The 13,814-nt window shown below is 35.2% G+C and overlaps 1 long non-coding RNA gene across 1 annotated transcript in view; it reads right to left on the minus strand.

Moving 5' to 3' along the window:
- The window catches only part of LOC140847328 (uncharacterized), a 219,620-nt gene that overhangs the window by 180,060 nt on the left and 25,746 nt on the right, over positions 1 to 13,814 (minus strand). The window contains exon 2 of the long non-coding RNA XR_012127305.1: positions 8,485 to 8,595. This is a non-coding gene — a long non-coding RNA (uncharacterized lncRNA). The remainder of the gene's footprint in view (positions 1 to 8,484; positions 8,596 to 13,814) is intronic.

Genomic DNA, 13,814 nt, shown 5'->3' on the forward strand with positions numbered 1-13,814 from the left:
TTAAGCATTACAATATTCTCCATTACCTGACCTGCCCATAATATTTTTAAAACTAAATTAGTATAGTAATTTTAACCTGTTTTCATGAATAATGCAGTGGCTAAGGAGCTCCTGGAAGCTTTATTAGCAAAAGACAATCAAGTTAAAATGTTAGTTAATAATGGAACATATGCTTAATATGCTTAATCAGAGAGATACATACAGTGGCTGAACCTAAAGGGGAATAAGTTCTGACCACACAAACATGGCAAATTTAGTTATTTAAATATTTGTGGTCAATGCTCACCATCAGAACTTTCCTTAGTGACCTTATAGGAGAAGTCTGCATTTGTGAAATGGTATTTTGGGTCAAGAAGGTTTTACTATTTTTAGTCATTTAAGTAAAATATGAATAGGTTAATGGGTACTTAGCCCTTTTGCCCTTTAAAGATTTTGTTTTGAGGGAGTTCACAACCTCATTGGGAGTAAAATATCTGCTTTGTGTTTAACATTTCTCACTGCAGTTAACTCCCTGATGTGCACAGAATAGCTCCAATGTGTTGTGCTTAGTGCGCCTTACCAAAAAAATATATGAAATACAACAACCCCGTAAGTAGGTATTACTATTTTTTTAGATGAGCAACCTGAAGCTAAATAATAGGTTAAGTAATTTATATCACCATATTGAAGGGCATTTGATCATACTTGCTAAATTGAATTTATTATATTTTAACTTGATTAACCAAGAAACACATAACACATGCATTTATATAATGCATACATTATTACTCATACTTATGCAAACATAAACACATACATTGTATAGAACATGAGAAAACATGAGCTAATCTTTGCATCTACTCCTGATATGTCCCTATGTCACATTTATAAAGAACAATTTTTCCTTTCCTAAATATTCCACGCATTCTTGTACTTCCATGTTTTTCCAGTTGTTAAGGCCCAAGATAAGAGTTTTCCAGAAAAGGAATTTTCCAGAGAATAAGAAAGAAGATAGCAGAGCTGACATAAAAGAAAAGCAAGAGAAACAGAGAATTTAAGGCCATGTTTAAGACATTAGAATTTATTCCGAGTACAACTGGAAATGGTTGAAGAGTTTAAGTAAAAAATGAGATAGAAAGATGGCAGTGTGAGAGATGAGACAGAGACATCATCCTAAAACCACATATAATATGAAAATATAATTAATACAAATAATCCTGAAAGAGCAACAGGAAAGAAGGCTGTGCCAGACTGCATACATATGGAGAAAAGAGCAGACCTCATGGAACAGGGTAACATACCAAAGGTATGACCTGGCAGGGCTCAAACCCTTCCCCAACCCCAGCTCACTGGTGGGAGGAAGAGAAACAGAGCGGGGAGGGAGTGGAGGCCTGGGACTGCTGAACACCTAGACATGGAGATCTGCTCTGGGAGCACGAACCTACATTGCATAGTGCTCTGGTGATTTAGTGGGGTTGGAAAGCTAAGATAGGCAGAATACCTGGAGAGATGGAGATTCCAGCTGCTTGTGGAGAACAGGGATTCATATCTGGCTGATCTGGGTGGGCAGTCTGAGAGACTTCCTAAAACTGAGAGGGCTACTAAAGGGGCAAGGATTGCACAGAGCTTACTGTTCAGGAGATAGGAGAAGTAGACAAAATTGTCTGGAACACTCTGCCCAGCAGGTTGGGAGCTTAAACAATCTTCCGGCACTACATGCCCTTGGCTGGCTACACAGCTCCAAGGCCCCCCACCATAATATGCAGCCTGGTGGGTCTTCCTCCCAGCTAGCCTGCTCCTGGCTCAGGCTTGCAAACTGGCAACCCCTGCCCTGGTATAAGGCTAGCCAGAAGGAAGCCCTGCCTACAAACACAAAGCATAGAGGCTTACACCTATGTGTTCGGCCCACTGGTTGTGGCAGTGGAGACTAGCATAGCAGCTGGGAAGCAGGCAACAGCTCTTTCCTCCCCCCAAGTACAAACACCACTCCCCTGTGATCCCCAACATTGCTCCATGGGCTGAGCAGCTCCAGAGAGTAGAGCTTCTGGGCACTAAAGGGCACCACAGACAAATTATGAAAGTTAAGGAAGCCAGTTCAAAGCAAAATTATGAATACATCTGAGAAAGATTCAAAAGAAATTGACATCATGAATCTTCCTGAAAGAGATTTCAAAATAAAAATCATTAACATGCTCATGGATGTACAGAAAAATATTCAAGATCTCAGGAACAAATTTAGGATGGAGATCCAATCAATGAAGAACACAGTGGAGGGTATTAAAAGCAGGTTAGATACGGTGGAGGAGACAATAAATGAAATAGAAATTAAGGAAGACAAATATGAAGAAGCTGAGGCACAGACAGAAAAAAGGATCTATAAGAATGAAAGAATATTGAGATAACTGTGTGACCAATCCAAATGGAACAACATTCATATTATACGGGTACCAAAAGAAGAAGAGAGAGAAAAAGAGATAGAAAGTGTCATTGAGGAGGTAATTGCTGAAAAATTCCTGAATCTTGGGAAGGAGATAGGTTTTCAGACCATGGAGGTGCACAGATCTCCCAACACAAGGGACTCAAGGAGGACAACACCAAGACATATAATAATTGAAATGGCAAAGATCAAGAATAAGGACAGACTATTAAAAGCAGCCAGAGAAAGAAATAAGATCACATACAAAGGGAAACTGATCAGGCTACCATCAGAATTCTCAGCAGAAACCTAACAGGCCAGAAGGGAGTGGCATGATATATTTAATGCAATGAAGTAGAAGGGTCTCGAACCAAGAATACTTTATAATACTTTATTAGTCAAGATTATCATTTAAATTTGAAGTAGAGATTAAATAATTTCCAGATAAGTAAAAGCTGAGAGAATTTAGCTCCCACAAACCATCTCTACAGTGTATTTGGGAGGGACTGCTATAGATGGAAGTGTTCCTAAGGTTAAATAGTTGTCACCAGAGGTAATAAAAAGAGATAGAAAAAGACTACAGAATATGATACCTAATACATAAAGAATGGAGGATGAAGAAAAGGAGGAAAACAAAAAAAAAGAACTTTTAGGTTGTGTTTGTAATAGCATACTAAGTGAGTTAAGTTAGACTCTTAGATAGTAGGAAGTTACCCTCGAACCTTTGGTAACCACGAATCTAAAGCCTGCAATGGCAATAAGTACATACCTATCGATAATAACCCTAAATGTAAATGATCTGAATGCACCAAACAAAAGACATAGAGTCACTGAATGGATAAAAAACAAGACCCAACTATATGTTGCCTACAAGAGACTGACTTCAAACCCAAACATACACACAAACTAAAAGTGAAGGGATGGAAAAAGATATTTCATGCAATTAATAGGGAGGAAAAAGCATGTGTTGCAGTACTTGTGTCAGACAAAATAGACTTCAAAACAAAGACAGTCACAAGAGACAGAGAAGAACATTACATAATGATAAAGGGGTCAATCCAACAAAAGGATAAAACCATTATAAATATCTATGCACCCAACACAGGACCACCTACATATGTGAAAAAAATTCTAACAGAATTAAAAGGAGAAATAAAATGTAATGCATTCATTCAACAAGACTTCAACACACAACTCACTCCAAAGGACAGATGAACCAGACAGAAAATAAGTAAGGAGACAGAAGCATTGAACAACACATTAGAAGAGATGGAACTAACAGACATCTACAGAACTCTCCACCCAAAAGCAGCAGGATACACATTCTTTTCAAGTGCACACAAAACATTTTCCAGAATAGACTGCATACTAGGCCACAAAAAGCTTCAGTAAATTCAAAAAGATTGAAATTGTATCAACCAACTTCTCAGAACACAAGGGTATAAAACTAAAAATAAATTGTACAAAGAAAAAAAGGCTCACAAACATATAGAGGCTAAACAACATGCTCCCAAATAATCAATGGATCAATGTTCAATTAAAACAGAAATCAAGCAATATATGGAGACAAATGAAAACAACAGTACAATGACCCAACTTCTGTGGGACACAGAGAAGGCAGTTCAAGAGGGAAGTTCATAGCAATCCAGGCCTATTTAAAGAGGAAGAAGAAACCCAAATGAATAGTCTAAATTCACAATTATAGAAACTGGAAGAAGAAGAACAAATGAAGCCCAAAGTCAGCATAAAGAAGGACATAATAAAGATCAGAAAAGAAGTAAATAAAATTGAGAAGAATGAAACAATAGTAAAAATTAATGAAACCAAGAGATGGTTCTTTGAGAAAATAAACAAAATAGATAAAACCCTAGCAAGACTTATTAAGACAAAAAGAAAATCTACACACATAACCCAAATCAGAAATGAGAAAGGAAAAATCATGATGGACACCACATAAATACAAATAATTATTAGAGAATACTATGAAAATTTATATGCTAACAAAGTGGATAAACTAGAAGAAATGGACAACTTTCTAGAAAAATACAACCTTCCAAGACTGATCCAGGAAGAAACAGAAAATCTGAACAGACTGATTACCAGCAACAAAATTGAATCAGTAATCAAAAAACTACCCCAAAACAAAACTTCCAGACCGGATGGATTCACTGCTGAATTTTATCAGACATACAGAGAAGACATAATACCCATTTCCTTTAAAGTTTTCCAGAAAATAGAAGAGGAGGGAATACTTCCAAACTCATTCTATGAATTCAGCCTCACTCTAATACCAAAACCAGGCAAAGATCCCACAAACAAAGAAAACTACAGACAAATATCCCTGATTAAAAAAACAGATTAAAAAATACTCAACGAAATATTAGCAAACTAAATTCAAAAATACATCAAGAGGATCATACACCATTATCAACTGGAATTCACCCTAGGGATGAAAGGAATATCCATCAACATCATCCACCACATCAAAAAAAAGAACGACAAAAACCACGTGGTCTTTTCCATAGATGCTGAAAAAGCATTAGACAAAATTCAACATCCATTCATGATAAAAACTCACAAAAAATGGGTATAGAGGGCAAGTACAACAACATTATAGAGGCCATATATGACAAAACCACAGCCAACATCATACTTAACAGTGAGAAGCTGAAAGTTTTTCCTCTAAGGTCAGAACAAGACAAGGAAGCCCACTATCCCCACTTTTATTCAACATAGTACTGAAGGTCCTAGCCACAGCAATCAGATAACACAAATAAATAAAAGGTATCCAGATAACAAGAAAGAAGTAAAAAACTTACTGTCTGTAGATGACATGATATTGTACATATAAAACCCTAAAGAATCCACTCCAAAACTACTAGAATATCTGAATTCAGCAAATTTTCAGAATACAAAATTAACACACAGAAATCTGTAGCATTTCTATACACTAATGATGAACTAGCAGAAAGAGAAATCAGGAAAAAATTACATTCAAAATTGCATCAAAAAGAATAAAATACCTAGGAATAAACCTAACCAAGGAAGTGGTAGACCTATTCAGAGAAAACTACAAGAAACTCCTAAGATAAATCAAAGAGGATACTAATAAATGGAAATTCATCCCATGCTCTTGAGTAGGAAGAATTAATATTGTCAAATGGCCATCCTGCCTAAAGCAATCTACAGATTCAATGCAATCCCTATCAAAATACCAACAGCATTCCTCAACGAACTGGAACAAATAGCCCTAAAATTCATATGGAACCACAAAAGACCCTGAATAGCCAAAGCAGTCCTGAGAAGGAAGAATAAAGCAGGGGGGATCTCACTTCCCAACTTCAAGCTCTACTACAAAGCCACAGTAATTAAGACAATTTGCTACTGGCACAAGAACAGACCTATAGACCAGTGGAACAGAATAGAGAGTCCAGATATTAACCCAAACATATATGGTCAATTAATATATGATAAAGGAGCCATGGATATACAATGGGGAAATGGCAGTCTCTTCAAAAGCTGTTGTTGGCAAAACTAGACAGTTACATATAAGAGAATGAAACTGGATTACTGTCTAACTCCATACACAAAAGTAAACTCAAAATGGATCAAAGGCCTGAATATAAGTCATGAAACCATAAAACTCTTAGAAGAAAATATAGGCAAAACTGTCTTGAATATAAACATGAGCAACTTCTTCATGAACATATCTCCATGGGCAAGGGAAACAAAAGCAAAAATAAACAAGTGGGACTATATCAAACTAAAAAGCTTCTGTATATTAAAGGACACCATCAGCAGAGCAAAAAGGCATCCTACAGTATGTGAGAATATATTCATAAATGACATATCTGATAAGGGATGGACAACCAAAATATATAAAGAGCTCATGCACCTCAACAAACAAAAAGCAACTAATCCGATTAAAAAATGGGCAGAGGATCTGAACAGATACTTCTCCAAAGAAGAAATTCAGATGGCCAACAGGCACATGAAAAGATGCTCCACATTGCTAATCATCAGAGAAATGCAAATTAAAACCACAATGAGATATCACCTCACACCAGTTAGGATGGCCAACATCCAAAAACAAACAACAAATTTTGGTGCGGATGTGGAGAAAGGGGAACCCTCCTACACTGCTGGTGGGAATGTGAATTGGTTCAACCTTTGTGGAAAGCAGTATGGAGGTTCCTCAAAAAACTCAAAATAGAAATACTATCTGACCCAGGAATTCCACTCCTAGGAATTCACCCTAAGAATGCAGCAGCCCAGTTTCAAAAAGACATATGCAGCCCTATGTTTATCGCAGCACTATTTACAATAGCCAAGAAATGGAAGCAACCTATGTGTCCATCAGTAGATGAATGGGTAAAGAAGATGTGGTACATACTCACAATGGAATATTATTCAGCCATGAGAAGAAAACAAATCCTACCATTTTCAACAACATGGATGGAGCTAGAGGGTATTATGCTCAGTGAAATAAGTTAGGTGGAGAAAAAGAAGTGCCAAATGATTTCACTCATCTGTGGAGTATAAGAACAAAGAAAAAACTGAAGGAGCAAAACAGCAGCAGAATCACAGAACCCAAGAATGGATTAACAGTTGCCAAAGGGAAAGGGACTGTGGAGGATGGGTGGGAAGGGAGGGATAAGGGGAAAAAGGGACATTATGATTAGCACACATAATGTAGGGGGGAGGAGCACAGGGAGGCAGTATAGCACAGAGAAGACAAGTAGTGACTCTATAGCATCTTACTACACTGATGGACAGTGACTGCAATGGGGTATGTGGTGGGGACTTGATAATGGAGGGAATCTAGTAACCACAATGTTGTTCATTTAAGTGTATATTAATGATACCAATAAATAAATAAAAAAAGACAAAATGAGATAATCTGGTTTGAATTTGAAAATGTAACTTTGATATTAGGTGGATAACAGAGTGCTCAAGTTTGTATCAAAATTGAAAGTGGGCGTAGGAAAGACTCTTTTGGAGATTAGAGGCTCTCTAATGGTATCAATAATGAGTAGTAAGAAAGGATTACTATTGTAATAGTTATAATTGTCAAATTATAATAATACCATAAAAGAAGGAAGCCTGAATAAGAGAAAAAGCATGTTTTAAAAATATTCCAGTATGAGTCATTTTTTAAATAAACCAAACAAATAGCAGAGACATGTGGAAAAAATCTTATGCCAGGTCTGCCTTTTTCCACTGAGCTGTCCCACTTAACATACTGAAACTTTTTCATGACTTACCAAGTAACTAAATTCTAGAATCTCCCTTTACAAAGCTGTAGTAGGATTCACCTGAATTAAAAGAGGAGGAGTAAACTTAATGTTTTAATCTATACTTTAATCTGATTAAGTTGGTTTACTTTGTAACTGATGCATGTTTACAGAGATTAAAGAGGTTGGAGATGCCCTCAACAACATGCCCAATTTTTTGGTAAGTTTCACAAGCAATGAAAGAGCCTGTCTGAAAGGATCAAAATAAAGATGAATACACTTTATTTCCATCTCATACACTTTGTAAAAGCTCCAATAATGATTTTTTTCCTGCACACAATACAAAATAGTAAGTAACAAGGAGCTAAAGAAGAAAATATTAAGACTAAGGACCTGGAATTTGAATAGCAATCCTAGACAGAGTCAATTTGTATAAATCACCATGCGATGATTCAAGAAAACAGAGCAAAAGAGAAAAGTAAAACACCCTTGATTGATCACTGTTTTAAGAGAATCTTCATGAAAAGATGAAGATTAAAAACAATAGAAGCAACTAAAAACAACAAGCTTAAGGAGGCAATTTGATATACTCCAAAAGAAAACAAACATGGAGGCTTTACTTGGGCCTGGAAAATGAACAGAAATATTTGTCAGGTTATGTCTGCACTATATTCTATTCAATGAGTTTCTTCAGGCCTTGGGTGAGGGAAAAGGAACTTGAAAAATTGTGGAGAGTAAGCAAAACCAGTTTTCAGTATGTATTGCTATGACGCACTGTATGAAAACACAAAATCTTGGTTATATACAGCACAATGCATTTATTTCTTATGTATCAATCTTTAAGGTATAGATCACCTGATTTAGGCCAGATGTGGTGAGCAGCTCTGCTTCATGCATCTCCCTCCTCCTTGTTGAACTGACAAGCTATCTCAAAAATATCCTCATAGCAATGGCAAAAGCACAAGACTGCAAGCAAAAAAATACAAAACTCTGTAAGAACAAGGCTCAGACCAGGCATGCTGTTATTTTCACTGCATTCTGTGGGCCAAAGCAAGTCACATCAAAAAACCCAAAAATCAAAGGATAAGGAAACACACTCTACCCCTTGAATAGGGAGAGTAAGTAAATATTTCTGAGAAATAATACAATCTATCCCACTCCCGTTCTTGTTTCTGCTTCCCTTCTGTCAGCCCCTTTCTTTAGCTCTGGAAGAAAAATCAATTAGTAAGAAACAAAATCACAGTATAAGAGATTGGATATACTATCCTTTGTAGAAATATTTTTATTTTGAAAAAACATAAGACAAGCGTAACCACTGATGGTGTCATTTTAAGCATCTCACAGGAGCTCTATTTCTGGAGAGGGCCTTTATAAAAGTGTGCATATTGAAGCAGAGATAGAGGAGCCCTGAACACCAGCAAAGCTTTTTTGTTTTCTCTATTTCACTTATGGATTATATCATTTAAATAAGGCTCCTTTCTCTGTGTCTGCTTCAAAAACACTCTCAACTTTTCTGAAAGCACAGGAGCAAATCAAAAGATGTGCTCACCATAGTTGGTAAGCAACCAGCTTATTAGGCTTTAGTGGCCTAGTATTTTAGTGGCCAGAATTCTAGTGGCCTAGAATTGTTAGTATTTTAGTAAGAGAAAACCATAACATCGTAATTATAAAATAATCCAAAACCCAGTCTACTGAAACTGCAACATTATCATTTTCATTTGTGTTCTTTATTAGCTTTGAGGATTCAAATTTACAAAGATGTTTGGGCTCTTTAACACACACACCATACTCACAGCGGCAAATTGCCATTGATATTGTTTAACATTAAACTCAATCTTCGAGTTTCTCTTTGACTGTCAGCTCTCATTTAATTTTTTTTAAAACAATTCTCTGATACAATCTCTATTTCAGATGAGAACTGCTGGGACTGTGAATGAGTGGAAAATTTATCTAGAGTTTATATACCTAGCAGCCCGTATAGTTGATACTTTAAATGCAAGTAAACCAAAACCCCTCCTTTCTCTACAGCAGATTTCAATAAACTCTAAGAGAGAAAGAGATGGTGATAGTAATTACTATATGGAGAGTGGAAAGCCACCACAATAATAGTAGTAATCAGAGCTACATTTTATCAAGCACTACACTGTCAGACATAATGCTAACCTCTTCAAATAAACTGCCATTTTTTCCTTCCAACAGTTCTGTTATTTATGTTTTATTACGCTATACTTTGCTTAATGAGGAAAATGTCACAGAACACTTGAATTATTCCCTCAAGGACATAATGCTAGCTTTGAACCCAGAGTTTGAACTCTTAACAATTACGTTCCAGTACCATGTGTCATCCCAGAAATATGAATGATGATGGATGAGAAATCAGGTGAAGGACCAAAATCCTATCTCTTGACCTGCCAAACTACACAGTTGGGTCACACTGACATCTTGTTTGGAAGTACTTTATTTACTAATGTTCACTGGCAGAAGTTAGAGCGAGAGGATATCAGATATGAAACGTCAGCCCAAGGCATCAACAATGAAAACATCAAGAGATAATCCCCAGGGAGAAACCTCAACCTGAGTTTTCTCATCATGCTGCTAGTCACTAGGCAGGGATGGAAGCCAAGCCAATAGGAATCCAAGACCATGTGACAATATCAGGCTGGTGAAGAACAAAAGAGAAGGTCCTGCCACCCGGCTTTTGCCTCTGTCCAGACTCACAGAACTATGTAAAATCTTGACATCCTGGACACAGTCATAGCACCTGGGAATTGTCTGGAGAACCAAACATGCATGCTTGGTTAACTAATCTTGCTTTCCTAGTAAGCAATGAAGAGAAAAATCACATAACATACATAAGAAAAAAAACCAGAAAGCTGAATATTGGAATCAGTATAGTGAGGAAAGAAAACCAAGTACAGAGTGTCATAAAATTGTATTTTAGCCCTCAAATGGGCTAATAGAAAACTTTAGTCTGGTCATTTATCCTTCTAGAACCTCAGTTACCAGATCTTTAAAGTGGAGGAGGGAAAGGTGGAAGGTAGTCAAATGTCATTCAATATTCTTTTTACCATTAAAGTTCTAATTTTCTATGTTCTTGAACGTTTTCAGAACTTCTGTTAAAAAAAAGACTATTTTCTCACACTTAGTTAAAAATAGACATGAAAATGAACCATTCTTTCCTTGTAGGTATGCAGCTCCATTTTTATCACATTTGGCAAATCATGCAATGATATAATTAAATACTTTCAGCAGTTTTACACTGGGACTTTTGACTTTGCCTATGTATACACTGGGACTCTCTGTAGTGATAGAGGTACTTAGAATTTCTTCAAGTAAATTCTATTACTTCAAGGGGTCTAAATACAGATTTTAAAACATATAAATGTGTGATAATAAAAAGGTTCTCTTGTGTTTTGTTATTTGTGTTATTTATTTTAAACATAGACAATCAATTAGATTTTCAGACTACATTTTCTCACCCCTGTTACCTAGGATTTCCCTGTCTTGTAAGATGAGCAAACACTATAATCAGGTTTCTTCAGGCTTGAAATTATCAGTGCTATAATTTGAGTTCAGATGGTACCTTCCTTGTAAATCCTTTCTTCAGTTATTTGTTGTGAAAAATTACTTTTGGGGGCTGATATTTCTTACTTCTTCTTAGCCAAAAAGTGAATAATTTTAAGAATTTAACTAAAATACACCCAAATAAAGTTTATGTGCTAAATGTCATTTCAAATACTCCCACAATTTTTGTAATAAGTGAGAAAAAGAAAATCTAATCTTCATTAAAATTTACATTAAAATTTAAAAATTCCCTTTTTTCTTTTAATTTTCTATGAATTTCTCCTTCCATAGTGTATGTAACTTTTTGAAGCTGGCACACTAGATTTGTTAACTGTGTGAGGAGCAGATAATACTCTTCCGTGGTGCTGTGCAACATCTGAGATAAAACTCAGAAAGTGGTTACATAAACACTGTGCTTCAGCAAATTTAATAGGTTTATTTTGGCAATTAAAAAATGGAGAGATAGGTACTGTCAAACTTCAATTTAGATTTTCTGTATTATACAGATACTGTATGAGGACAATATTCTTCATAGGAATCAGTCATGAACATGAACTTGCACAATGTTTTAAAAACACTTTTCAATCCTTTGGGAACCATAACAGACACTGGATTTAGAAGGAGAAATTGCTCTTATTGTTGTAACTTCCAAATCTCCTATACTGAATCATTCTTACACCCTGTAAAGAAGTCATTGGCACTTATTTTTGCTTGTAGAGTGCAAGAAAAAATAAATATCAAGAAAATATGCCTGCCTTCTGTAAGACACAGGAAAAAATGAACTACAAAAAACATACCCAAATTATTTTTATTATATACTACTGATACTGTGACTAAGTATATTTTTTCCCATATATAGCCATAAAGCCCAGATTATTTAATGAATCAGTTTTATTTAACTAAAACTCAGAAACTTAGAAATTTAGAATGCCACAGCTGGAAGGAATATACGACCCAAATTCCTGACCTTAAATAAGAAAACCGTGGCTTAGACTGAACTAAATTGTCCCAGAGTCCACTGAGAGTTTATATTTACATTCAAATCCCAAATGTGCTTACTCAAATGCAGGTCTTCTATAAAAGAATTACACATTTCATAATGTATCAATGTGTTAATCTCATGTAACCCTTTTTTGGTAAATATATAGCAATGTACTTGCTCGTGGTTGATGGAATTGCTTTGTTCTTAAATAATTGTACTCCTTGTGATTTCTTTCTCCTTTATACACAATACAAAGTTCATTCATCCAGTATTTATTAAGCATCTACTATTCATCAGGCTATGTTCTAGAAACGGAGATGAGCAAGATTCATGATATACATTATACTCAGCTATGTAAATGGTATAGCTTGAATTGCTGATTTCCATAGTTTCGAAAATCATGGTCTTTTCCCATTTCACCTCTGAAAATTTTAAATTTCCTTTGTTAGGCTTAAGTTGCTCACTACAAAATGTAAGAGATCATTGCCATTAACAGGTATATCAATGCTATCTTTATTTAAGAAAAAAAAGAAATGTAATTAATTTGACTAACACAAAGTAAATCTTTTAAGCCCTTGTTTTGATTTTCTCAGTAATTTAGACTGATTTTATTAACCAAAAATTTACCGCTAAATAAATTAGATACTACTACTAGTAATTCTATGGGATAATTACTATCATTTCTGTAGGATTTACAATTTACTAATTATTTGTAAAAAAAAATCATTTGCAAGTATACACCTTAACTATGGATGACAATGAGTGATTTTGGTACTATGGACTGTGGACTATAATCCTTCCCTCCTATAAGAATCAGATTATACACTAATATGTGTTATTGCTGGGCCTGCATTGTATTTATGTCATTTATTCAAACAAACCTGGGAGATGTGCATGCTATCTTGTGCCATTTTATAATGAAGGGAACTAAGGCTCAGAAAAATTCAGATAATTTGCATAGTTTGGGAAGTGATAATTCTCTGATTCATATTATATTTCTATAGGTATGTAACATTCTCATTCAAATTAGTCTCTACCATATTTCCCCAAGCTTAAGAATTACTAATTTAATGTAAAATTTTCTGGCTGTAAGGGGCCTATTAGCTTTGCCTGAGTCTTCAAGCCATTTTATCAGCTTTTCTCAATGTTATAAACCCTGTTATCTTCCTCAGTTCTCATATTATAATTTATAAGGCAATAAATACATGCATACCTAATATATAAAATTATCTACTTTCCTAATTTTTCTCTTTCCTTGATGTTTATTCTTTTTATGCCTCCAAAGATAAACAAAAAAGGAATGTATATTCATATTAAAATTTTGTCCTTTTCTCATACATTTTTTTCCAAAATGAAACTTCTACCTCTTAAATAATTCTGAACATTACCTTTTTCTTAAGATATAATTGAATGTGAATTGCCAGTGTATTAATTAATGGATGGTATTCATTCACAGGCAGAAAAGTCTACCTGTTTTATCTGTATATAAAGTATCCATGTCGCTTTCTTAAAACTTGGCTATTAAAAACTTCATTGTACGTGATATAAAGAAAATAAAAACATATAAGGCTATTTTTTCCCTGTGAAGTAAAGAAAGTGTATCTGTGATCTAATATATATTCACTGATTACCATTGCAT

Source organism: Manis javanica, chromosome X (genome assembly GCF_040802235.1).
Source record: "Manis javanica isolate MJ-LG chromosome X, MJ_LKY, whole genome shotgun sequence".
Taxonomy (NCBI): Eukaryota; Metazoa; Chordata; class Mammalia; order Pholidota; family Manidae; genus Manis; species Manis javanica.